General features: G+C 40.0%; 1 protein-coding gene across 1 annotated transcript in view; it reads left to right on the forward strand.

Annotated features, from left to right (window-relative positions):
- Positions 1-24,451, forward strand: part of C8A (complement C8 alpha chain) — an 87,042-nt gene that overhangs the window by 28,028 nt on the left and 34,563 nt on the right. The window lies entirely within an intron of this gene.

Consider the following 24,451-nt stretch of genomic DNA (forward strand, 5'->3'; position numbering starts at 1 on the left):
TAGAGAGTACTGCTACTGTATACCAATATAGTAGAGTTTCCAGATTTTCCTCATTGAAACCAAGAGAAACATTCCAACATGAAAGTCCACTGAGTGTTAGTATTATAGACCTATTAAAGCTAAGGGTAGTATGTATTCTCTCTAGATACACTTTTAAATTCAACCTTAATTTTGGACCCACCCGCGGTAGTCACTCTGTCCCCTTCTCACCAGCCTTACAATGGCCCTAATTCAGTTCATCGTTACCTCTTCCTTGGCTTTTTTATTGCAGAGCCTCTTAGCTCTTCTTCTTGTTTTTGACTTCTTTCCTCTGATCTATCCTTCATACAAATACCAAAATGGATCTTTCTAAAGCACAGACTGGATCATGATGTGCTTAAGAATCTTCAGGGGTTCCTTGTAAGCACTAGGAGGAATTAAAAATTCCTCAGCAGAAATTTAAAATTGAGTAAGTCAGGCTACAACCTCCTTGTTCAGATATTTCTCATTACTTAGGTGGCTCAGTGGATAGAGCACTGGACTGGGAATCAGGAAGACCCGAGTTCAAAGCCTCAGACACTTACTAGCTGTGTGACCCTGGACAAGTCACTTAACTTTGTTTGCCTCAGTTTCTTCATCTGTAAAACGATCTGGATAAGGAAATGGCAAATCACTGTAGTATCTCCGCCAAGAAAATTCCAAATGGGGTCACAGAGAGTCAGATACGACGAAACAACAACTCAGGATTGTTGTCAGGGTGAAATAAAATAATAGAGGGTATCCCAAAAATCAATGCCATTTTAAAGTTTTAGTAATATTTGTAAGGCACGTTGCAAACCTTAAAGTTCTGTGAAAAAGTAATAATTGTCACTATTACTCCCTTTCATGCACTTTCTGTTCAAATCAAACCAAGTCTATGAGGCTGAAGTATGGCATGCCAAATTGCAGAATCTCAAAGGTGGAAGGAACCTTAGAGCCCATGTAGTATGACGTGAAAATACCTGGATAAATAATTTGAACTGTGACATTTCTGATGCATGATCATAGCATCTCCCTTAGAAGACCACCAGGGATGGCAAGCTTCCTACCTCCCACAGCAGTCCATTCTATGCTTTGAGATACTATCATTAGTGTTCATGTACACCCATCCATGCTGCCACATTTGATCTTCAGGGTACCCATGAATGTAGTTGGGTCCAGTATTTTACCCCTTATTTTGTTTTTTGATCCAACCTGTGGTTTTTCTGATAAGGGAAACTCCTACCAATATGGATTGGTCCCTCCTTTGCAACTTAGAGTCATGAAGAGTTGCCCCATTTTGTTAATACTTTTAAAAATGACTCATAATTTAATAACACGTGAAAAGTTATAAGACATTTTCCTCATGACAGCCCTGGGAGGCAAATCTTACTGTACCTATTTTTCAGATGAGGCAATTGAAGTTCAGAGGTGGGAAACATCTTACCGTTCTACTCTCCCCTCATGAAACAGATGGTGAAAGATTGAACCCGCACTGGAAAGGCATCCATTTTTATAATTTTGTAGGTGAGGTCACTGAAAGCCAGAGAGGCAGTGACTTATCTAAGGTAGGAAGGCTTAGAGCTGAAGCTCAAAGCCAGGGCTTTGACAAAAGGTACAATATTTCTTTTTTCTACTCTGAGGAAAGAGAATCTAGAAGGAAATAGAGAGAGATTCTAATCTAGAATCCATCTGTAATTGGTGGAGATGTGTGGAAGGTGCCTAGTGAACACTAGACTGGTCAGTGTAGAAAGTGTGACCAGTCCAATGATAGGTCTCTCGGGCCCCTGGGGGGTGGCTGCAGAATCACTGGGGGAGGCCCTGGGTCGGAGGTCAGAGGATGATCCCTTCTCTTAGAGATTTTGCTTCGGCTGTGCAGTCAGGCATCACAGAACCAACCGGGCCTCCAATTTGGTTAATATTTAAAAGGAGCTAAATAACAAATTGTCCCTCAGATAATTACCTCAGTTCTTTGTTAATTGAAAACCCTGTGTCGATAATGGGCCAATTTGCTGTTTGGGAAAAGCTGATTTTCTATAAATCCGGAAATTTCGTGCTGCTTTCCTATAAATATGGAAATGTGTTAATCATCACCTCATCTGTTTGAGACCGTTCATAAATCAGAATGGCATTTGCATATTAACCTGCAAAGAACAAAACACATCCACCTTCTTCTCTTTGATAAATAGAGTTTCAGCACGCTCCCCTGTCCCTCCTTCCCTTTCTCCTTTCCCACTCCATCTGGTTCTCTTTCCCCTGTAGGTCTCCTCATCTCTGGCTCTCCCCTTTGTCAATGACTTTGTCTCTGGCATTCCCCCCCCTACCTGTCTCTGTCTTTTTTTCTCTGTGTCTCTTCTCTATGGCTCATTTTAATGTCTTGGTCCTTCCTCTTTTTCCTGGCTCATCTTCCCTCCCTCCCTCCCTCCCTCCCTCCCTCCCTCCCTCCCTCCCTTCCTTCCTTCCTTCCTTCCTTCCTTCCTTCCTTCCTTCCTTCCTTCCTTCCTTCCTTCCTTCCTTCCTTCTTTCCTTCCTTCATTTCTTCTTTTTAAGGCTCTCTGTATCAGTTTTTCTTCTCCTTCCTGCCTCTCTTTCTCTTTGCCCTTCCTCTCTGATTCTATGACTCTCTATGCCTTTAACTCTCCTCCCTCCGTTTCTCTCTGTCTAGTTCTTTTTTCCCTCCCCTGTTATGTTCTGTGGCTCTCTGTCCCCATTTGTGTCTTTCTCTTCTCTTTCACTGTGTCTCTCTTCTCCCCTCCCCTCCTCTCGTCTGCTTATCTCTTTCTTCCCTCTCCTATGAGTCTCTTTTTGCCTCTTCTCTGTCTGTCTGTCTGTCTGTCTGTCTGTCTGTGTATCTCTGTGTCTCTCTCCCTCCTTTCCCTGCCCCCTCCTTCTTACCTGACAGTCTGTAATATGTGTTACATTCAATGACCTTTCCCCAAAGGAAAGAAGGAAGACTGGATGCTTTCAATGTCGTTGCGAATTGCCCTCCTCACTCCCCCAGCCTATTTCACTGCTGCCACCACTTTTAGGCCTGGCTCTCCCTTTGATTCCTCAAAGGCTGGGCCTAGGCAGAGGGAGATTGAAAGCAGAAAGCATCCCTTGGCTCTGGGGAAGTGTTTTGTCCTTGGGCCTGCATCAGATCCTCCGTGGTTTTGTCCCTGAGGATGCATGAGAGGCTGTTTTCTTTTAATGCATCTCTTAGAAAAAAGCACTCCTCCTAAAATACAGAGGGAACGTGCAGAACAAAAGCCAAGGGGAGGGTCTTGATTCATGTGAAGGCATCTGTAGGCTTCAGTGACAGCAGATCACGTCCTCAGTGTTTTGAGTGACAGCCTTCATTTTTTTTTTTTGTCTACAGGAATCAGCAAGGAGTCTGGTAGTAAGGGGCGGGTTTTTCCTCCCTTTTAAGGTTTTATCAACAGAGGAATATTGGGGAAGCCCTTACCTTAACTGTCATAGAAATCATATGATAATGAAAGCAGAAAATGTGTCAGAGTTGGAAGGAACCTTAGAACAGGGAATGTCAGGTCTGGAAAACACTTCAGAATTTTAGATCTGAAAGGGATTTTAGAACCTAGAGTGTCAGACCTGGAAGGGCTATGATAGCATTGCCTTTATCAACTCCGTCATTTTCCAAAGGAAGAAAATGAGGACAAGAGAGATAAAATACTTCATTAAAAGTTACTCGGGGAATCGGTGGCTGCCAGGATTCAAACTGAAGACTCTTGACTTCCAGTCCAAAGCTCCATCCACTGTGCTATACAAGGTGCTCTCTGTGATTTTCACACTGTCCTTGACTATTATGTCTGACTGGAGGACCCCAGAACCTGGCCAAGTCTTCCCTCTCATAGTTATAGAGTGAAGTTACAAGTCAGGAGACAGACAGGCCTATTCTAGGAGACACGTGACGTTCCTTACGACTCTCCAATCCTGTGGTTGCAGGGACTCTAAATGGCCCCCAAAGCATTTTCTAAAAATTGTAATTGCCCATAATTCTCTCCTCTTTCTTTGGGATTCTCTGAGTCATTTCATGATGTCATGTGATTATCATCTTGTCTGACTTATTAGTTGACTAATGAATAACAGATTTATGGAATCTGAGAGTTGGGTATGACCTCAGGGGTTATCTAATCTGAAGCATACATGAAACAAATTCCCTCTTCACCATCCTTTTTCAGTCATGTCTGACTCTTCATGCCCCCATTTGGGGTTTTCTTGGTAAAGATACTTGAAAAATTTGCCATTTATTTCTCCAACTCATTTTACAGATGAGGAAACTGAGACAAACAGGGTAGAATAACTTGCTCAGCATCACAGAGTTAGTAAATATGTGAGACCAGATTTGAACTCACAGAGATCAGTCTTCCTGACTCCAGGCCTGGCCCTTTATCCACCATGTCACCTAGGCGCCTAAATTCCCTTTTGAGCCCATCTAAGGAATGGCTTTGATTGAAGAGCTTAAGGGAAGGGGAACTCACCACCTTCCATCATATATTTTAGCAGCTCTAATTAGCAAGTTTTCCCTGACATCCTAATTGTTTGTCTTTATAGCTTTCGATCCATTGCTCCTGGTTTCTCTCTCTGGGGCCACAAAGAGCACAGACAAGTATCACATGTTGACATGTTGACTTGTGTCCTCCACACTTGTTCCACATCAGGAATTCTTCACCTTTTTGTGCCATGGAGACCTCTGGCACTCTGGTGAATCTGATGGAACATGCTCAGAATAATGACCCATTATTTACATTTGTTATGGACGGAAATGATAATTTAAAAAACTTTATCTAAATTCATGAGCTCTCTGAAATCTAACCTTGGGAGCTTGGGGGCGGGGTTAGATCCCCATTCCACAGATTCCCCATAGCCTAACATAAGTCTGAATTGGGAAAAGGTTTAATGTGAATAATATTTTAGATTTATAGTATATTTTCATATTTACAAAAAGCTTGTTTTTAGAAGCCTCGTGAAGAAGGTAGAACAGATGTTAATATTTCTGTTTTAAAATTGTATTTATTGCAAATTCTATAAGTTATAAAATTCTGCTTTACCAAAAACAAAACCTAGGCTTATAATAGTGAAGTAATAACATCTTTCTAGGACTGAAGTGATAATTCCTCTGTCCCCTGACCTTCTCAGACCACCTTTGGTGCATCATGCTCAGTTTTGGGTGCCATATTTTGCAAACAAAAAAAGTCATTTCTAAACTGGTCAAAGCGGGGAGGCAAGTATGCCTAAGGGCATATGAAGGTGAATTAAAAAGCATAGGATGTTTAGCCAAAAGAGAAGGCTTAGGGAGTAGGGAGACATGGCAGTTGTCTTCAAGAATCTAAAGGACTATTTTGTAGAAGAAGGATTGGGCTACCACAAAGTGGAATGGGTTGTTTGGTGACATACCGAGCTTCCCTTCACTGAAGGTGATTCAGTATGCATCTGTTAACTCAGCCAGACAGCATTATCTTTTGTGGCTGCCATATCATATTGTTGACACATATTGAGCCTCCAATCCACTAAAACTCCTTAAATATTTTAGACAATATCTCTTTTCTAGCCCTGGCCTCCCATTTTGGACTAGTGAAATTGATTTTTTTGAACCCAAGTTTATGACTTTATATCGATTCCTCCTAAATGTCATTTTATTAGATTTAGCCTGAAGTTCTAGCCTGTTGAGATGTCTTTTGGATACTGTCATTCATTAAGTGAACTGTGATTCCTGATTTTGAATGACTGGCAGAATTAGTGCAGTGTGCCATCTGTATCTTTAATTCAAGTTTCTTGTAGATACTAAACAGCACATAGGAGCAAACACACATTCCTGGAGAGGAGCTCTCCTAGACTGACATCAAAACAGTGACTACTCTTGGGTCCAACTACTCAATGAGTTCTGATCCACCTAATTACATATTCCATAGGCCAGTAGTCTCTCAATATGTTTTGTTTAGACATCCCTGGTACTTAAAAAAATGTGGACAAGCAATGACTTCGATATATGTATATTACTTATTTCTAAATTGCTGGCACATAATACAATGCTAAACGTTATATGCATTACAAAACTTATTCAAAAAAATATTAAAAAAGACACAATAAAGACGAAATGCTCTTTGATTCTAGAGTCTTAGGTAGTCACTGGAGTTTACTAAGTAAGGGAATGACACGGTCTGACCTGTACTTAAGAAAATCCCATTGGCAACTAAGGGGAGGATAGACTAGAACAAGGAAAGATTTCAATGAAGTCCACTTAGGAAGTTATTGCAAGAGTCTAAGTGAGTGATGATGAGGGCTTCAATGAAGGTCGTAACTGAATGATTGGAGAAAAAGGGACAGATGGGATAGATGTTGGATAAGTAGGAAAAGAAGTGATCACTGATTGGATATATTGATATGAGGTAAAGAGGAAACGAGAAGTCAAGGATACCACAGAGATTGTGAAGACTTGGGTGACTAATAAAATAATTATGTTTTCAAAAACAGATGGTAAATTTTGAAAATGAGTGTGTTGGTGGAGGAGATGATAATGTATTGAAATCTGTGATCCAGATCTCAAACCATCTATATTTGCTCACCCTATATGACTCAATGATACTTAAAATGAAAAGGGTTAGGAAAAAGGTAGGACTCTTACATACTGGTTGTAATCTCAAATTCAGAGCATGCCCTCAAGGAAGCACATAATACAGCCACAAGGTGATGGGAAAGGGTACAGACTGAGTAGGGGTTGTCAAAAGTACCTGTGCACTTTGTTGAGTAGGAGTTAGATTTGTTTATAACTTCTCTGAGGAGCTAACAGCCAACTCAGAAACTGAGAAGTTATGTGTTTATATGTGCAGTGTGCCATCTGTATCTTTAATTCAAGCTACTTGTAGATACTAAACAGCACATAGGAGCAAACACACACTTCTAAGGGGGAGCTCTCCTTTTAGATGACTACCCTTGGGTCCAGCTACTCAATCACTTCTGATTCCCATAACACACACAGTTCTCAGAAAGAAGGGGAAACAGGGAAGAGTGTTGGGGAATTTTGTGTTGAAGATATGCCCAGCAGTTGGGGAGGATCAAATGCAATCCTTCTTTGCACCTCCTGATTGGTTAATCACATATCCTGTTATTAAAATTGCTAAGGGGTGAGTCCAAAGTCCTTACATTAAAGACCACTGATGAAATAACCATTTCCCAATATTTTCCACAAGAATAGTGTGAGATACTTTCAAATGTTTTGTTAGAATCTAGTGAGACAATATCTGGAACATGTCTTATTTCCCAGTTTCAAAATATGGCCATAGAAAGAATCGAGACTCATCCATTCTCAAGGGAGTCATGCTTTCTCTTTATGACTGCTTCTTTCAATTACTCAGTAACTATCCCTTTAAGTCAAGACAACAAGCATTTTAAGATCTACTTTTTGCCAAGCATTGTACTAAGTGTTGGCAATGCATAGAAAGGAAGGAATTTTTTTTTTTAAAAGCAGCCCTTGCTTTCATGGAGTTCACATTCTAATGGGGAAGACAACATGGAACCAACTATGTACAAACAAGAGACATATAGGATATGCTGGAGATCATCTTAGATGGGAAAATACGTAAAGATAAAATGCTGGCATTAAGGGACAGGAGAAAGAGGTGAGGAGGGACAGAACTCTAGGCACTGAGGACACCCAGTGAAAATAGTGAAAATACCCAGTGTCTTGTGTGGGAAACAACCAGGAGGCCAATATCACTGGATCAAAGATTCCCATAACACACACACACACACACACACACACACACACACACTTTCTCTCTCTCTTTCTCTCTCTCTCTCTCTCTCTCTCTCTCATACAGTTAGTCACACACACACACACACACACATACACACATTGGGGTTTGAGAACTGAATGACATCTTGGGATTTGTAGTTCAGAGGAAAAATTATTCCTCTCTCATACTTGAGAGGTACTTTGGATTATTACCATCTTTGAGTCAGAAGACAAAATTGACTCACACCCTGAATTTCTTAAAAACACACACACACTCTCTGTCTCTGTCTCTGTCTCTGTCTGTCTCTCTCTCTCACACACACACACACACACACACACACAGAGTCTGAGTACATATTAAAAGGAAGGAGGGAGACCTGAGTGCCTGAGCTGCAGCAGGGAAGGGCTCAACTTCTCAGACCCCACAAGGGACTTAATGAGCTGAACTCAGAAGAATCAATGGCCCTGGGCAACAAAGAAAAGGAGGACAAGAAAGGCTGACCTGCAACAGAGGCAGGAAAGTTTGAGGAAGGCTAAAGGCCTCAAGAAACTTCAGAGCAGAAGACAGAGGTTGGTGCCACTAATTGGACCCACTCTTTGAAGGACTGAGGGAAGTTCCCCCTCAAAACAAGTCTGCATCTTTCCCAACTTCCCTTCTCCATGTTTTTCCAGTTAACGTATTCTGCTTACTTATTTCCATAAATATTTCTGGTTATCTGAATTTTGCTTCAGCTACAAAGAGAGCAGGGTTTAGCTAGAGATAAACATAAATTTTAATTATTTTCATTATGGCAGCCAGCCAAATCTCTGTCTAAATGCTGGGAACTTTCCTGAGGGCTCTGAGCTACTATAATTGTTCTCTTTGTTTGATATAAATGACATAGAGAAACAGAAGAACAAACACCCTGCACCTGAAAGGACATCATATTGTGGCTGATTAAAGCTCCAGAGACAAATCAGGTAGAGAGAAGGAGGTAGTGAGGAGAGCCACCCAATTACACCTTCCACGGGTTGGTTTATACACAATCACCAGTGTTACATATGCTAGAATTCTTCCAGGACGAGGAGTAAAGCTCCCTGATGTGTAGGTTGTAGAGTACGGTCTCTTTCTTGGTCCCTCCCAGTTCTAAATACTTTTTCAAAAATAAAAGAAAAATGATTTCCATTCCTGGAGGAACTCTCCCATTCTCCACGATCTTCCCAAGATCCCTGACGATGGTTCAGCAATCACATGCACCAGTTTCTTCACTACTTAAGGTTAGAGCACATCTTATCCAAATGCACTATTCATGTTACCCAGGTGACTTCACTGATGTACTTTCCTTCTATCTTTTTAATTATCTTGAGTGTATACTTCCTTTTAGCCATTTTCCCCTTATCCTTTCCAGTCTGAAGATGACTCTTCTTGGTGATAGAAAACCAAGGCAAAATAAAAATTGAGCAGCTCTGCCCTCTCTCTCTGACCAGCGATTATCTTCTCATCCACCTTGAGCAATGGTCTTAGTTCTTTTTTGAGCTTTCTTTTGTTGTCTCCTCCAACATGAATTATTTTTTTAAAAAAATATTTCCTGTTATACTTTGTTTTCATTTCCAGCTGATACTGGTCCTGAAAAACAGATCAACATCATCTAATTTTAGAGTTAGAAATAGCCTCTGTATCCATCTAGTTCTACTTATAAATGAACAAGTATCCATGATGCAGTGTACTCAATAGAGGTATAGGTCAAATATATGAGAGCTTGTTGGAGCCTCAGATGAGAGCTGGTTGCCAGGTCAACACCAAAAACAAATGAGCAGCTTTGAAAAGGGCTTAGCAAACCCTCACACCAAGGGTTCTAGTGCTCCCTGAACACCCCATACCTTCCACAGTCGTTATACCCTAGTAACACTATCTCAATAGGTGGGTTAAACTAGGTTAATGGTAATTGACATATCACAAACCCATTGGTGAACTAGAGGATTTCTACCCCAAGCCTATGAATACTTCCCCTTTTGGAATGGGAAGATGAGAAAATTTGTTCCAACAGCCATGAAGTTGGCTGAAGCAGATGCTGTGATGCTTAGTTAGACATCAAAGACACCAAGATCATCTCCTGCATCCCAGGTCATTGCCAGTTGTTTTGACATATGTCTTGCCACTGGAGTTCAATGACTCTGGAAGAGAGAGTGAATCTGATGATTTTGTGCAACTCTCCCTCACTTAAATTCAAGTTAACACATTATCCCATTGTATCATTGGTCCTTTTTGAAAATGAAGGATAGCAGATCAGATAACTCACTGGTCTACTTAGATGTTTTTTTAAAGGAAGGATAAGCATTTATAAAGCACCAGTTCTGTTCCAAGCACTATGCAAAGAGATTTTTATAAATATGATCTCATTTCAACCTGATAACAATGCTGGAAGTTAGGTGCTATTATCCTTATTTTACAGTCGAGGAAATTGAGGTAGATGTGCATCAAGAGACTTTTCCTGGATCTCACAGCTAGTAGGTATCTGGGTCCCAATCTGAGTTGAGATTTCACTGACTTCAAGCCTAGCCCTCTATCCACAGCAGAATCTAGCTATAGAAAAAAGCAAAGTAAGAAAACAACTATGAGCCACTCATCAAAAGCCATTGGTTAAACCCCTACTACATGCCACACATTGTGCTTGGCTAGGGATAGGAAAATAAAAGTTAAGTGGTCCATACCCTCAAGGAGCCTACATTGTACCTAGGGAGATTCACCACTAAGTAAATACAGGATGTATATTAAAAATACATAAGTGATAGGAATTGAGGTGGGGTAGGGGGATGTGTACTAAGAACTGGAATAATCAGGAAATACTTCATTAGGACTGGTCCTTGAGCTGAGGTTTAATAGGCACTGGGGTTCCAAGAGGTAGAGGGGAGGAGGAAGATTATTTTAAGTATAGGCACAGCTTGAATTAAGGCAAAGAGATGGAAGATGTTATATTACCCATGGCGAACAGCAAGTAAGTCAATTTGAAACATAGAAGTCATGAAGAGAAGTGATATGTGTTCAGTCTGGAAAAATATGTTGGAGACAAATTTTATTCTATTTTTTTCAAAATATTTTAAAAATTACTTTATTTTTACTTTTCAACATTCAATTCCATAAGATTTTGAGTTCCAAATTTTCTCCCCATCTCTCCACTCCCCTCATCTCAAGACAGCATGCAATTTGATATAGGACATATATACATTCATATTAAACCCATTTTCACATTAGTCATGGTGTAAAGAAGAATTAGAACCAATGAGAGAAACCACAAGGAAAAAGAAATAAACCAAAAAAGAGAGGAAATAATATGCTTTGATTTGCATTCAGACTCCATGGTTCTTCCTCTGGATATGGATAATATTTTTCATCATGAACACTTTGGGGTTGTCTGAGATCCTTGCATTGCTAAGAAGAGATGAGTCTATCAAAGGTAGTCATCGCAAAATGTGATTGTTACCGTGTACCATGTTCTCCTGGTTCTGCTTACTTCACTCAGCATCAGTTCATATAAGTCTTTCCAGGTTTTTCTGAAGTTCACCAGCTCATAACTTCTTATAGCACAATAGTGTCATTACATTCATATACCACAACTTGCTCAGCTATTCTCCAACCCATGGGCATTCCCTCAATTTCTTTACCACCACAGAAAAGAGCTACTATAAATATTTTTGTACATGTGGGTCCTTTTCCTATTTGTATGATCTCTTTTGGAGACCTAGAAGTGTTTTTTCTGGGTCAAAAGGTATGCACATTTTTATAGCCCTTTGGGCATAGTTCCAAATTGCTGTCCAGAATGGTTGGATCATTTTGCAACTCCAACAACAATGCATTAGTGTTCCAATTTTCTGACATCTTCTCCAGCACTTATCATTTTCCTGTTGTGTCATGTTAGTCTATTGGATAGGTGTGATGTGGGAGAAAAATTTTGAAATCCTCAAATGTTAAACATGGCTTTCATTTTATCCTAGAGGCAATAGGGATCCAATGAAGATTTTTTTATAAGAGAAGCGATGTCATTGTTGTTTAGTTGTTTCATTCATGTCTGACTCTTCGTGATTCCATTTGGGGTTTTCTTGGCAAAGATACCAGAGCAGTTTGCCATTTCCTTTTCCAGCTCATTTTATAGATGAGGAAACTGAGGCAGATAGGGTTAAGTGATTTGCCCATTGTAGCATAGCCAGTAAGTTTCTGAGGTCTGATTGGAACTCCGAAAGATGAGTTTTCTTGACTCTAGGGCCAGTGCTCTACCCACTGTGCCACTTAGCTGTCCAAGAGAAATGATAGGGCCAGGTTAATACTTAAGGAATATCAGTTTGACAGTTGGATAGAAGATGAATTGGAGAGGGGAAAGTGTGGATGGAGGAAAACTCACCAGGAGGCTATTTCAGAAGCTCTGATGAGAGGAGTTGAAAGTCTGTACTATGATGGTGACTCTGGGAGCAGAGAGAAGGGGCTGAATGAGCAAAATATTGAGGTAAAATTGACAATATTCATGAGTGATGAGAAATGAAGAGTAAGAGAAAGGCAGGGGTTGAGGATGACTGTTAGGTCACAACACAGGTAGCTGGAAGGACAGTGGCATCTTTGCCAGAAGTAAAGGTTGTTAGGAAGAGGGGCAAGGTTAAGGTTAAGATAATGAGTTATTTTGGATATGTAGAGTTTGAGATGTATATGGTACAGGTGGAGATATCCAACAGACTGCTGGATATGTGGGATTGGAGTTCAGGAGAGACTAGCTTTGGATATATACATTTAAAAGTTATGTGCCTAACATATATAACCTATATCAAATTGCTTATAGTCTTAGGGAGGGAGGAAAAGAGAAAAGGAGATAGAAAATTTGAGTGTTAACATTGTCTTTATTATGTAATTGAAAAAATAAAATATGATTAAAAAAAGAGTTACGTGTATAGAGATGATGATTGAATACATGGGAGCTGATGAACTCAGAGGTCTTAGGACAGAGCCCTGTAGTGGATCTTTAAAAAGAGAGAGGGACATAGATGGTAACCATACAAATGAGAGTAGGAAGGAAGGTAATGGATGATAAATACAAAACTTTTTCTTTAAGAGGAGTCTTAAAGGAAGATGGGAAGGAATCAGGAGTGATGAAAAGAGGTGCTAGAAATGAATGAAAGACTGCTGGAACAGGATCGTAGGAAGGCACAGTGGATTGGAGTAACAGGCACAGAGAAAGGAGTGGTCCTGAGTGAATAATAGGTATACATATTTTATGAATAGAGGGAAGGAGGAGAGATTGGGTGATGGTAATGAGGAGTTATGAGGAGTGGAGGAGGAAAGCTGAGGAAGTTAATGACAAATGACCTCAGTCTTCTTACTGAAGCTGGAAACTAGGAATCTGCTTGAAGAATTGGGGATGGGAATGTATTTGAGGGGAAAAGAAGACAAGATCTGAATATGTGGGGATTGTCTTCGACCTTCATAGTTGAAGAAGACCATGATATCAGAGAAATGATGACGTGATTTGCACTTGGACTTTGTTTTGAGTGAGGGAGGGCTGTGCAAGGTCGCCAGCCTCACTTCTCCCAGAGCCATCTGAATCCAGTGACCAATTTAGAATATAGAATATAAGCTTTCTGAGGCCAGAACATGTTTCACTTTTATTTTCAATTTTTATCCCTAGCACCTAGTAGAGCACCTGATACATATCAGGTACTTAGTTTTAAATTTTTGTTGATTGGCAGGTTCATTGATTGATTTGTTACCAGTTAGCAACAAGGACTCAGGATTTCATATACCGAAGATGCGTTTCCTGGAAATGGCTGATACCACAAGTATTCAGACAAGCGTCTGAATCTTTTTTCTTTTTTGAAAATAGGAATGTAATACCACCTTTGGGTTACCCTTTAGCTCACATTTAGGTCTCTATAGAGAAAACTGCCCCGGGTTCTAGGGGTAACCCTGTGAATCTCCACTGCCAAAACAATGGTTTAGAAGCCCCCACTGGTGTACTTTCCACAAACTATTAGTAGAAACAATTGTCTCTTAGCAAAGGCATTTCCTAAAGTGCTATGTTAAGGACAGTCACTACAACTACAAGACATTAATTCCATCAATTTAGGACACACCTTTCCACATACATATATATATTTGTGCATAGGAAGACTAAACTCAAACTGAGAGTACTGTAGCAATGAGGCACACATGTAGAAGATACTTATGCTAAAGATTATTTACTTTAGGGTCCTGGAAGTCCTTTTTCCCTTCATGGAGTCCTCATGAAACTCCCCTTTGGTTCAGTGTCTCTGCTGAGTGGGTTGCAGGTGCGTTTCCACAATCTTCTTTCCATGGCCTGACTGTATTGCAAGGGCCGGCTCTGTCTTGAGTTTATAACCAGCTCTTTTCTCTGCTGCCAGGAATCAAGTTCCTTAAAGCTGTTTTCTCCTCTGGGTGACTTTCTCTGCTTCCTGATGGTTAGATAGATGTAGAAGAAGGAAGGAGAAGGGAAAATTTGCTTCTCTGTAGCCAAGAGAAGAAAAATATTTGTCTGCCTCCATAGGCAGCTCCCAGGTCCTAATATTTCCCATTCTAAAACATGAAATTTGCTCAGGGTTTAGCTATTCAAAGTATCCTGGGGGAAGCTTATTTGTTTGGTCAGCTAATCTGGTTCCCTCTTCGACTCAACCAGAGTGTTCAAATCTCATAAGGAAGTTGCAAGGTGTAAAATCTTGTTAACATATTAAACCTCAATCGTGTGTGACCACATCAGCTAAACGGGGAGAAGGAATCACTGCCTCCTCCGTACAGGAGGATAGCCAACTGTGCCTTTTTCAACTGCCTGTGCTACTGTCGATTGTTCTCTCCCTAAACACTAAACTACAAAATGGATATTTCTGCAGGAATTCTAATTAGAGAAAGAGGACTATTACTTTCATTCAGAAAACTTGAACTTCTGGAAAAGAATGAAACAGCATGAGGGCCACCACAGGAGGCAATCTATTGCCATGATGTGGGCAAAGCCGGGAGCATTCAATGAATGTTTGTTGAATGAATGAATGAATTCATTTTTCAAAGCTCCCAGGGATGTGCTTCCTATCGACAGAAATTGACTGAACATAAACACCATATTTAGAATCAGACTAGGTCTATATCATGGCAAATGTTTTCTAAAACGTTTTTTTTCTTTTTACTAAAACTTGTTTTTAAGGTAACAATTTCTAGATACATGCATACACCTATTTAATACACCCATCCACCTATAGAGATGAGCTATTTATCTAGATAGATATGTATGTATCTAGATACAGATATAGATACACATATACTTAGATGTGTATTCATATCTGTTGTAGGACCTTGGACAAGTCACAGAAATTCTCAGAGCCTTAGACAAATCTCTAAACTTTGAGTACCTGAAAAGATGATAACCTGTATTGCAAGAGTGAATTTCCTCTCAAGAGAGTTACCTATACTAATGAAATCATAACAGTCCAGACTCTATATAATACATATGTGTGCACAAGGATGTGTATATTTATATATAATGTTTATGAACACATATGTGTGCATGTATGAGTGCATATTATACATATAACAGCTCTGCTATTAAATACCATGGCCAGTAGGGAGAGGGGAGAGAAAATCCTCCCCTTTCTTCCAAGAGATCAGTATCTGGATTCTGCCCTGACTGTTGGCTTCTGCCTTGGCTGTCTTATACTTCCTGTACTTTTAAGGGTCACCCTAATGTAGCCGATTGTTATTATCTTACAGAGGGGTATTCATCTTTAGTAAAGGGGTACCAAGGTGATAACAGTTTGTTAGCATGTTAACACCTCATCATCTGTGATTATATTCGTGACTATATCAGCAGACTTGAAGGGAGTGGAAGCAATCCTCACAAAAACATTCCAACTTAAAAATTGTAGAATTCTAGGATTTGAACAACAAGCAAGAAATATTTGTTGAAATGAACAACATAAAATTTCGAAGCCCCTACTATGTGCAAAACCCTGTCTCTGTACAGGAGATACAAAGGCTAAATGAGCTGTAATCTTTGCCATCTTAGGTTACAGTATATTAAGGGATGCCACCATCACAGTCACCCATATTCCGTAATACATCCTTCACACACCCACCTAACTGTTATTCCTAAAATGCTCATCTAACCATGTAACTCATCTACCCTATTTACCTCATTGACTCCTTTTTGTTTTTAAGTAAAAATAAAATTCTTCTATTTAACGCTGATCACCATTCAAAATCTAACATCTATCTATCTTTTCGGGCTACTTACAAAATGCTTCCCAAACTAATGCATACAGGATATTATTTATATATGAAATTTCATTTCTCATTTCTGTGGTTTTGTACAAGCTGTCTCCCATGCCTGGCATGTTCTCTCTGGAACAAAGGTCTATCTTTGTAAGAAAAAATACACTTCTGGTAATGTTGCTTGGTTATAAATCATGGAATGGCACACTCTCTGAACAATTAAAGCTGAAAAAGTACCCAAAAGAGAGATGCATGCTGGTTGTAAACAGGTTGCAACCCATTAAAGTCTAGGACTTTTGAAGAAGTAGTACAAAGGATGTCAAGAACATAAAAAAGCTAGGTCACTCAATAGCAGCAGCTAGGGATAATTGATGCACAGTCCATGGGCTCCATTGCTAAGCATTCAACGTGAAGACATCCAGAGGATGGCTTCCAGCAGAGTGGGTGGATATCCTATGGAGAATTAGTAGAGAAGATGGGTAAGAATCATGTGGGTGATCATCTCTGTTGATAACAGAGCCCCATGCTAGTAAAACACATGGAGTCTGTCCTAAAGGTGATTTTCTTATAGAAAAGCAGATGAAAACATAATCGACAATTTTGGGAGAAAATGTCTGGTCTTGACTTTAGATGCTTTTATTATTTGTAGAACATATAAGTTTGCATTGTCTGCGATATCTAGGGGAGGCTTCAGGGCAAAGGTGAGGATGGAGATGGGCCTAGAAAGACAGCTCAGATTCGAATAACAATTTATATTTATCTCTGAACAGCAGCCTGAAAGAGTGGAAAGAAATGCTTCTATTTGAGTGCACAGGAAGGAGTGTTGGGTTTGGAGACAGAATACTAGGATTTGAGTCTTGCTATCTTAGGGGTATTTTCTTCACATCTTAGCCTCAGTTTCCACATCTGTAAAATATGGAGTTAATACCTTGCAATGGCAAAAACAATAATAGATTACTTTTTTTCCTAGGAGTTTGGTCATAAAAGTAAGGAGAGAGATGACTTGAGAAAAAGCCAAGGTCAAGTGAAGGGTATTTAAAGGATTAATGACCCTGCCTGTTTGTAGGCAGAAGGGAAGGATCCAATGGACAAGGAGAGATCTTGTGTTTTCTTGAATTTCTAAAGATCTATCATGTCTTGAGATCAGATGCCTGTCTCTCATATCAAACACTAGCTACTTGACCTGAGCAAATAAATTAAGTATCTATAAGGTGGTTACTGTGCTGGGTTCTATTCAGACAAAGACAAAAATTAAACAGGTCTGTTTTCCAAATGTTTATATTCTATTATTATTCTATAATATAAGAATATCCTATTAGGGGAGATGACATAAGAAAATTTTTAAAAAGATACAAACTAAGAGAAGAGATTTTTTTATTGTGTTTTGGTTTCGTTTTTGTGGGGAGGAAAGCTCTAGCAGCTGGGAGCTTCCAAAAAGGCTGTAAAAGGTGGCATGTTCTCTGAGCCTCAGTTTCCTCTTTTGTAAAATGGCAGCATGCACTCTCTACCTCACAGGCCTATTATGAGAAAATTGCTATTTGAATGTGAACTATTACATAGCAATGATAATCACACATCCATTTCTGTCCTAGGGAATCTCACTGAAATCTCACAACAGTTGTGTGAGCTCAGCAACCAGAATGAGAATATGACCATTTCATAGGTGAGAAAAGTGAGACTCAGTGAAGAACTTACATAAGGTCATAGCCCTAGTAAGGGTCAAAGCTAGGATTAGGACCAAGGGCTTCTGAGTCCAATTCTGGTGTTCTTCCTACTTCAATTTGGCATCACTATGCAGAGGGGAGGAAGGAAGGTATCCCAGGGTAGGCATTGCTGTGAGCATTGATCTGGGGATAGAGATGAGCGTCCTCTTTGGGGACCTAATTGGAGTATGGAAATTGAATTGGCGAACTGTGGAAAACAAAACCCTAATACCTAACTAGGATATCACAAAATTGGAATGTCCTCACTCTTCACCCCTTAGAGAATTTATCTGAACTAACAGAGTATCTCTCATCTGAGATTCTTTTCCTTAAAATAGGAGTGCAAAGTCTGCCTTCACAGACTAAGAGATTGGCGGGGGGAGCCTAAAAGAATTGTATTTTGGGCACAATGTCTGCCAGAAGAAAAAGTACGCAAATGCTACTGTGTCCTCCCCAGCTCCAAAGCCTATCTCTAGTTGCCATGGCAATGAAGCCACTGAGCAATGGACATATTGATGGCAGGTCTCTGGGAGCCCAGGTCATGGCCCCAGTTTACCTGATGTTGAAAGCAGAGCTTTAACTAGCATGTGGTGGTGAATGATTTTCTCCCAGGATACTGATATAGGCGGGGATCACGGCTCATCTCACAATCATTGGGCAACTGGCATTGCCACCAATATCAACTATTTTCTCTGGGATCTTATGTGAAATTCCATTACCGGTACCCTTCTTTCTCCAACTCCTCCTCCAAATGAATGTCTTCTAGGGCATATTCTTAGCATTTTCTGCGTCCTGGACCCTTTGGCAGTCTGATGAGGTCTATTCATCCATTCTCAAAGAAGAGTTTTTAAAATACATTAACTAGAATACATAGTCACAAAATGAACCAATGAGAGTGACATGTAGCTATCGAAATATTAAGAAGATAAGTTTATGGGCCTCATGTTAAAACTCCATTCTCCAGGCATAGGTATTGCTAGTTGGAGCACAGGGTGTGTTCAGGGAAAACTAGTATCTCTGGTCTCTGGTATGAGGGCTGTTGAACCCCTTGGCAGACAGCTTTCCACCTTTGGTGACTCTCTGGTTCACCTAATTCTCAGCTGCAACTCCAACAAACTGTAGCATGTGGTGGCCATACCCTGATAAACTGTTTTAGCTGATGTGCAAAATCATGCTAAGGGTAATCCGGGCTCCCAAACCCATCGGGGAGTGAGTGAGGTGTCTACCCAAGCATGTGAAGACTCCCAGTGATGGAATGGGTGGATGAGAACAGTTTGTTCCAATGGCCATGAAGATAGCTGAAGCAGGTGCTGTGGAGCTCTTAGAGCTTAGCTGGACATCTGAGACATCGAGGTCATCCACTGCATAGTGAGTCATCACAAATCATCTTGGCTCTGTCCTGCCACTGGACTGTGACAGCTCTGGCAAACAGAGTGAGGCTGATGACTTCATGTTATTCTACCTCACTTAAATCCAGTTTCTCAATGAATCAAAACACATCGACCCATACCATTTTACCACTTTTACCTATCTCAGAGTCTGTGGTGATGTGCAAGTGACGAAGCAGCAGATGTGGATACACTGGGAGCTGTAGTCACAACCATGCACACAGGTAGCCCAGGCCATAGGGTCATCATCAAACTGGAAGCGGCGGTGGGATTCGGCAGCTTTCTGGGTGTCCAAGAAACCCTTTAAGGATTACACTGCTCACTTCCTGGTATGTGGAAGGGGCTGGAAAAGGTGCCCTAAAAATTATCTGCTTACCCAACACTAACCTGTTTACTGTGGCAGGCAAGAATCCCACACTGCAGTTGAAGTACAAAACATGTACAAAAATCCTTCTGCAAATATGATTCCACTCACTGTAGGTACATGGAATGTGTCCATGCTTATGGGCAATATAAAATCCAGTAGACCTGAAAGATGAACAGCTCTTGTGAGAGAACTCAGCAGGTATCGTATCTAAATAGAAGCCCTGACTGAAACAAGACTGGTGAATAAAGGCTGGTATACTGAAGTGAGAGCTGGATACACATTTTTTTTTTCTGGAGTGGCTGCAGTGAAGAGGAGCACAGGGAAGCTGGCAGAGGTTTTGCAGTCAAAACTAATCTAGTCAATAAGCTTGTATACCTACCAAAAGAAGTGAGTGACAGGCTCATGACAATGCAATTTCCACTTGGAGGAAAGTACCACATCACCATCATCAGTACCTATGCTCGCTCCATGAAGAAACTTGATGAGGTCAAAGAAAAAAAATCAAGACCTGGAGACCCACATCATCAATGTGCCAAAAGAGGGCAAGCTTATAATTCTGAGTGACTTTAATGCTGGAGTAGGCTCAAACTACCAGACATAGCAGGGAGTCCTTGGGAGGAATGGAGTTGGAAATAGCAATCCAATGATCATTTATTACTAAAGACTTGTACATCTCATCACCTTCTCATCATCAATACTGTTTTCCATTTTCCCAAACACAATAAGACTTTGTGGATGGACCCTCATGGCAAACATTGGCATTTAATACATTATGTCATCATAAGGAGAAGAGACAGACAGGATGTGAGAGTAACAAAGGTAATGTGCAGTGCTGAGTGCTGGACTAATCATAGACTTATCCTCTTCAAACTAAATATTTGCATTCAACAAAAGCAGTAGCTCTAAGGCAAGACAACTATGAGAAGACTTAATTTTAACAAATTAGAGTGCTTCTCTGAGCAATTGCTAACTTGGAAGGAAAGTTGAGCCAACACACAGTCGGCAACAGTGGAGCAGAAAAGAAGTGGACAGTTTTCAAAGCTTTGTTGTATAGCACTGAATTTGTTCATCTGGTTCAGAACACTCACAAAGATCAAGATTGGTTAGAGGAAAATTATGGGGAAATTCAGAACACTAAATGAAAAATGAGAACTCCATACAGTTTTGCACTGATAGTAGCAATCCAACATGCTTTCATGATGCCTTGAAGGCTATTTGTGGTCCAAAAATGTATGGTGAGTCTCAACTACTCAGTGCTGATGGAGCCACCTTGATCAGTGATAAGGATATGATCCTGGAGAGGTAGGCTGAACACTTTCCTAGTGTTCTCAAGAGACCATCATCAATCAATACTGAAGTCATTGGCCATTTACCTAAGCTTGAAAAATCCATCGCTGACAAAATTTCCAACTAAAGAAGAGGTTTTGAATGTCATAAGCCTTCTTTCTTGTGGCAAAGTACCTGGTGCTGTTTGTATTCCATCTGAGATTTACAAGGTAGGGAATCCATCGCTCATACAAAAGCTGACTAAAACTTTCTGGGTTATATGACAAGAGGATGTTATTCCCCAACCTAAATAATCTTTTTCCTCCTAGGTGTCCTATTTTTAGGCAGCCAGATCCTCAAATAGTGGGAGAACTGGTTTGTTATTTTATAAGAGTATGAACAATCAGCCTGAATATACCTTCTGGCATGTGTCATTTCACTTAATTCAAAGACTTTCATTCTTTTCAAATTGATCAAGCACTCTTTTCCTATTAAAATGTCTTTGACTGATTTATTCAGTAGAGGTATCTAAGCCTTGTTCACACCTAATTCATAAATCTGTTTTGTTATATTAAAGATGTTCTCACCTAATAAAGGTGTGGAACTAGAGTATTTTGTTAGTTACTTCAGGTGATCATTTGATTGATTTAGTTGAGTCCTCACCTCCTTTACCCTTATTATCATCTATGATTTCATTAGTAAGAAAACTCCCTTTATTCAAGTAGATCATCAAACCTCTTCAATGTATAGTCTCTGAGTTGCTGAGGGCATTGAATATTAAGTGTATTGCCCAGGTTCGGTGACTTTCCCAGTCAATGTTTGAGGCAGGACTTGAATTCAGGTCCTCCTGATTCCAGGGTCCACTATTTTCTTCCATGTCTATCTAGATCTGTATGAATATGTGTATATGTGTATATGTACATGTACACACATATACGTATGTGTATATATATGTGTGTGTGTACACACACAATACACATATGCATATATAATATTTCCACATCAGGGAGAAGTCTAGAACAATTGAAAGCTCTGGGCCATTTCCCAAATGCCCTCAGTGCACTGTCATCCTTTCATCCAAATGGAAGTTGTGTTCATTAGCTTTTCCTTACACGTTGACATTAGGGTATGGATCCTGAGATGGGGGAGGGGTTAGAGCAAGTATTTGATGCTCCGTGGAGGGACATGAAAACCAGAGTGCTGGGTACGTCAGCTAAGAGGGAGTAGGTAGTTGGTGGAGAAGTGAGAAATGTGTCCCTTGGACAATGATATTGCCATCTGGGATACTGCTGAGGGGACCCACTCTCAGGAGACATCACCTTTGTCTGTGTTTGGGGGGAAAACAAGGCAATGGAACAAAGGGAGACAAGTAGTCAGAGGAGCTGAAAGGCTTGTGTTTATTGGGAAGAGATAAATAATGCATCACACCTGCTGCTTTCCACCTGATGGCTTTTAATCTTAGCAGTGACAGAGATTCGCCTTGTTTCAGCTTTCCAGGAGGGGAGGTTTTTGCAAGCATGTTGAGTCTGCCTCAAAGCCATGTTTATGTAATAGATCAGCTCAACCATTAGAATTACAGGGAATTCAGGGTCTGGAGAACTGAAACAGCAGACACATCTGCTTCAGGAATCAGGATTCAGTATCATTTGGGACTCATTCCTCCAGTCTAAAGTTTCAGATAAGAATAAGCCAGAGAATAGTGGAGAAAGAAGGGACATTTGAACATTCAATGTCAGAGCTAGAAGAATATTAGAAGTCTTAGAATAGAGAATGTCAAGGCTTAGAAGAAACTCAGAACAGGGAATGTCACAATTGGAAAAGACTTAAGAACATAGAATGCAAGAGTTGGGAAGGATTTTGTTGTTAGTTTTTGATGAGACTAGTGATTTTATTTGTGCAGCAAGAACTTGGGGAGTAAATTCCTATACCAACTTAGGTCAGCACTTTCCTTGTAACTTATAGTCTTGTTTTGGGCACCAAGAAGATAAGTGACTTGCTCTTGTTAAGAAGTTAACAGGATAAGTTCTTGCTCTTGTGTCACTTGCTAAGTGACCCCAAGAGTATGTGCCAGAAGTAAAACCTTTATGGAATCCTTCCTAAGCATGTATCCAATTCTGTGTCCATTGTTTTACTCTGCCTTGGGACATCAAATGTTAACACACTGAATGATAAAAGGGTCCATTGGGAAATGTAAGAGATGGAAGAGACCCTGATGCCAGAAGTCTAAGTTATTTTAACCCCAACAGAAACCCCAACAGGTGGCCATTCAAACTCTTTCTGAAGACCTAAGGCAGCCTCTGAGGAGAAAAATGTGAGGTCTAATCTGGTACACACCCTCTGGTCTTTGAAAGGAGAAGTGGAATCTAATGGTCTAATATCTTGAAGGGGAAATTAGCCTACAAAGGATGGGAAACTCTCAAAAATGAAGTCTAAAAACTCAATAGAAATTACTTTAATGAGGATAGGAAATGGCCATTGCTTCAATTCAGAGACAAGAATGAGTTGGGAGCTCATAATTGAATTCATTTTTAAAGGACACATGAAGTTGCTTGAAAGGACAAAGACAAAAGAAAAAAGACAAAACAGTAGGATTCCAGGAGATTGAATCAGTGTTGAGTGGTATTCTTTACCATTTGAGACTAATCGTTGTACTGACTAGAGATTTTAAGTCTTTTCAAATAGTTCATTTTTATAATATCCTTATTGTATAAATTCTTCTGGCTCTTTTCACTTTACTTTCTATCCATTCATATAGATCTTCCCATTTCTTTAAATCTGTCCCCTTCATATTTTCTTATGGTGCAGTTATATTCTATTACATTTATATTAATGATATATTTTCTTTTCGTGTATTTATTTATTTTTAGATTTCAACATTCATTTCCACAAAATTTTGAGTACCAATTTTTCTCCCCATCTCTTCCCTCCCCCTACCCTATGATACCTTGCATTCTGATTATCCCTTCCCTCAATGTACCCTCCCTTCTGTCACACCCCACCCTTCCCTTATCCCCATCTTCTCTCTTTTCTTGTAGGGCAAGATAAATTTATAGACCCCATTACCTGTGTTTCCTATTTCCCAGTTCTACGCAATAATAATTCTCAACATTTGTTTCTAATACTTTGAATTCCAACATCTCTCCCTTCCTCCCTCCCTCCCTATCCATCCCCACTGAGAAGGCAAGCAATTCAATACAGGTTATAAATGTGTCATTTTGCAAAAGACTTCCATAATAATCATGTTGTGTAATACTAACTATATTGCCCTCTCTCCTACACTGTCCCCTCCTTTTTTTATTCTCTCATTTGACTTTGTTCCTTCCCAAAAGTGTTTACTTCTAGTTACTCCCTTCTCCCATTTACCCTCCCTTCCATCATCCCCCTCACCCTACTTGTCCCCTCCTCCCCTACTTTCCTGTAGTGTAAGATAGATTTTCATACCAAATTTAGTGAGCATGTTATTCCCTTCTTAAGTCATATGTGAAGAGAGTGAGCTTCACTTTTCCCCTCTCCCTTTCTTCCTTTTCTCCTCCATTGAACAAGATTTTTCTTATCTCTTTTATGAGTTAGAGCCTGCCCCATTCCATTTCTCCCTTTCTCCTCCCAGTATTTTCCTCCCTCATCCATTAATTTTTATTTTGTTTTATTTTTTTTTTATGGATATCACCTCTTCTGATTCAACTCAACCTGTACTCTCTGTCAATGTGCATGCATGTGTGTGTGTGTGTGTGTGTGTGTGTGTGTGTGTGTGTGTATATATAA

This window comes from Notamacropus eugenii, chromosome 2, assembly GCF_028372415.1.
Source record: "Notamacropus eugenii isolate mMacEug1 chromosome 2, mMacEug1.pri_v2, whole genome shotgun sequence".
In the NCBI taxonomy this organism is placed as follows: Eukaryota; Metazoa; Chordata; class Mammalia; order Diprotodontia; family Macropodidae; genus Notamacropus; species Notamacropus eugenii.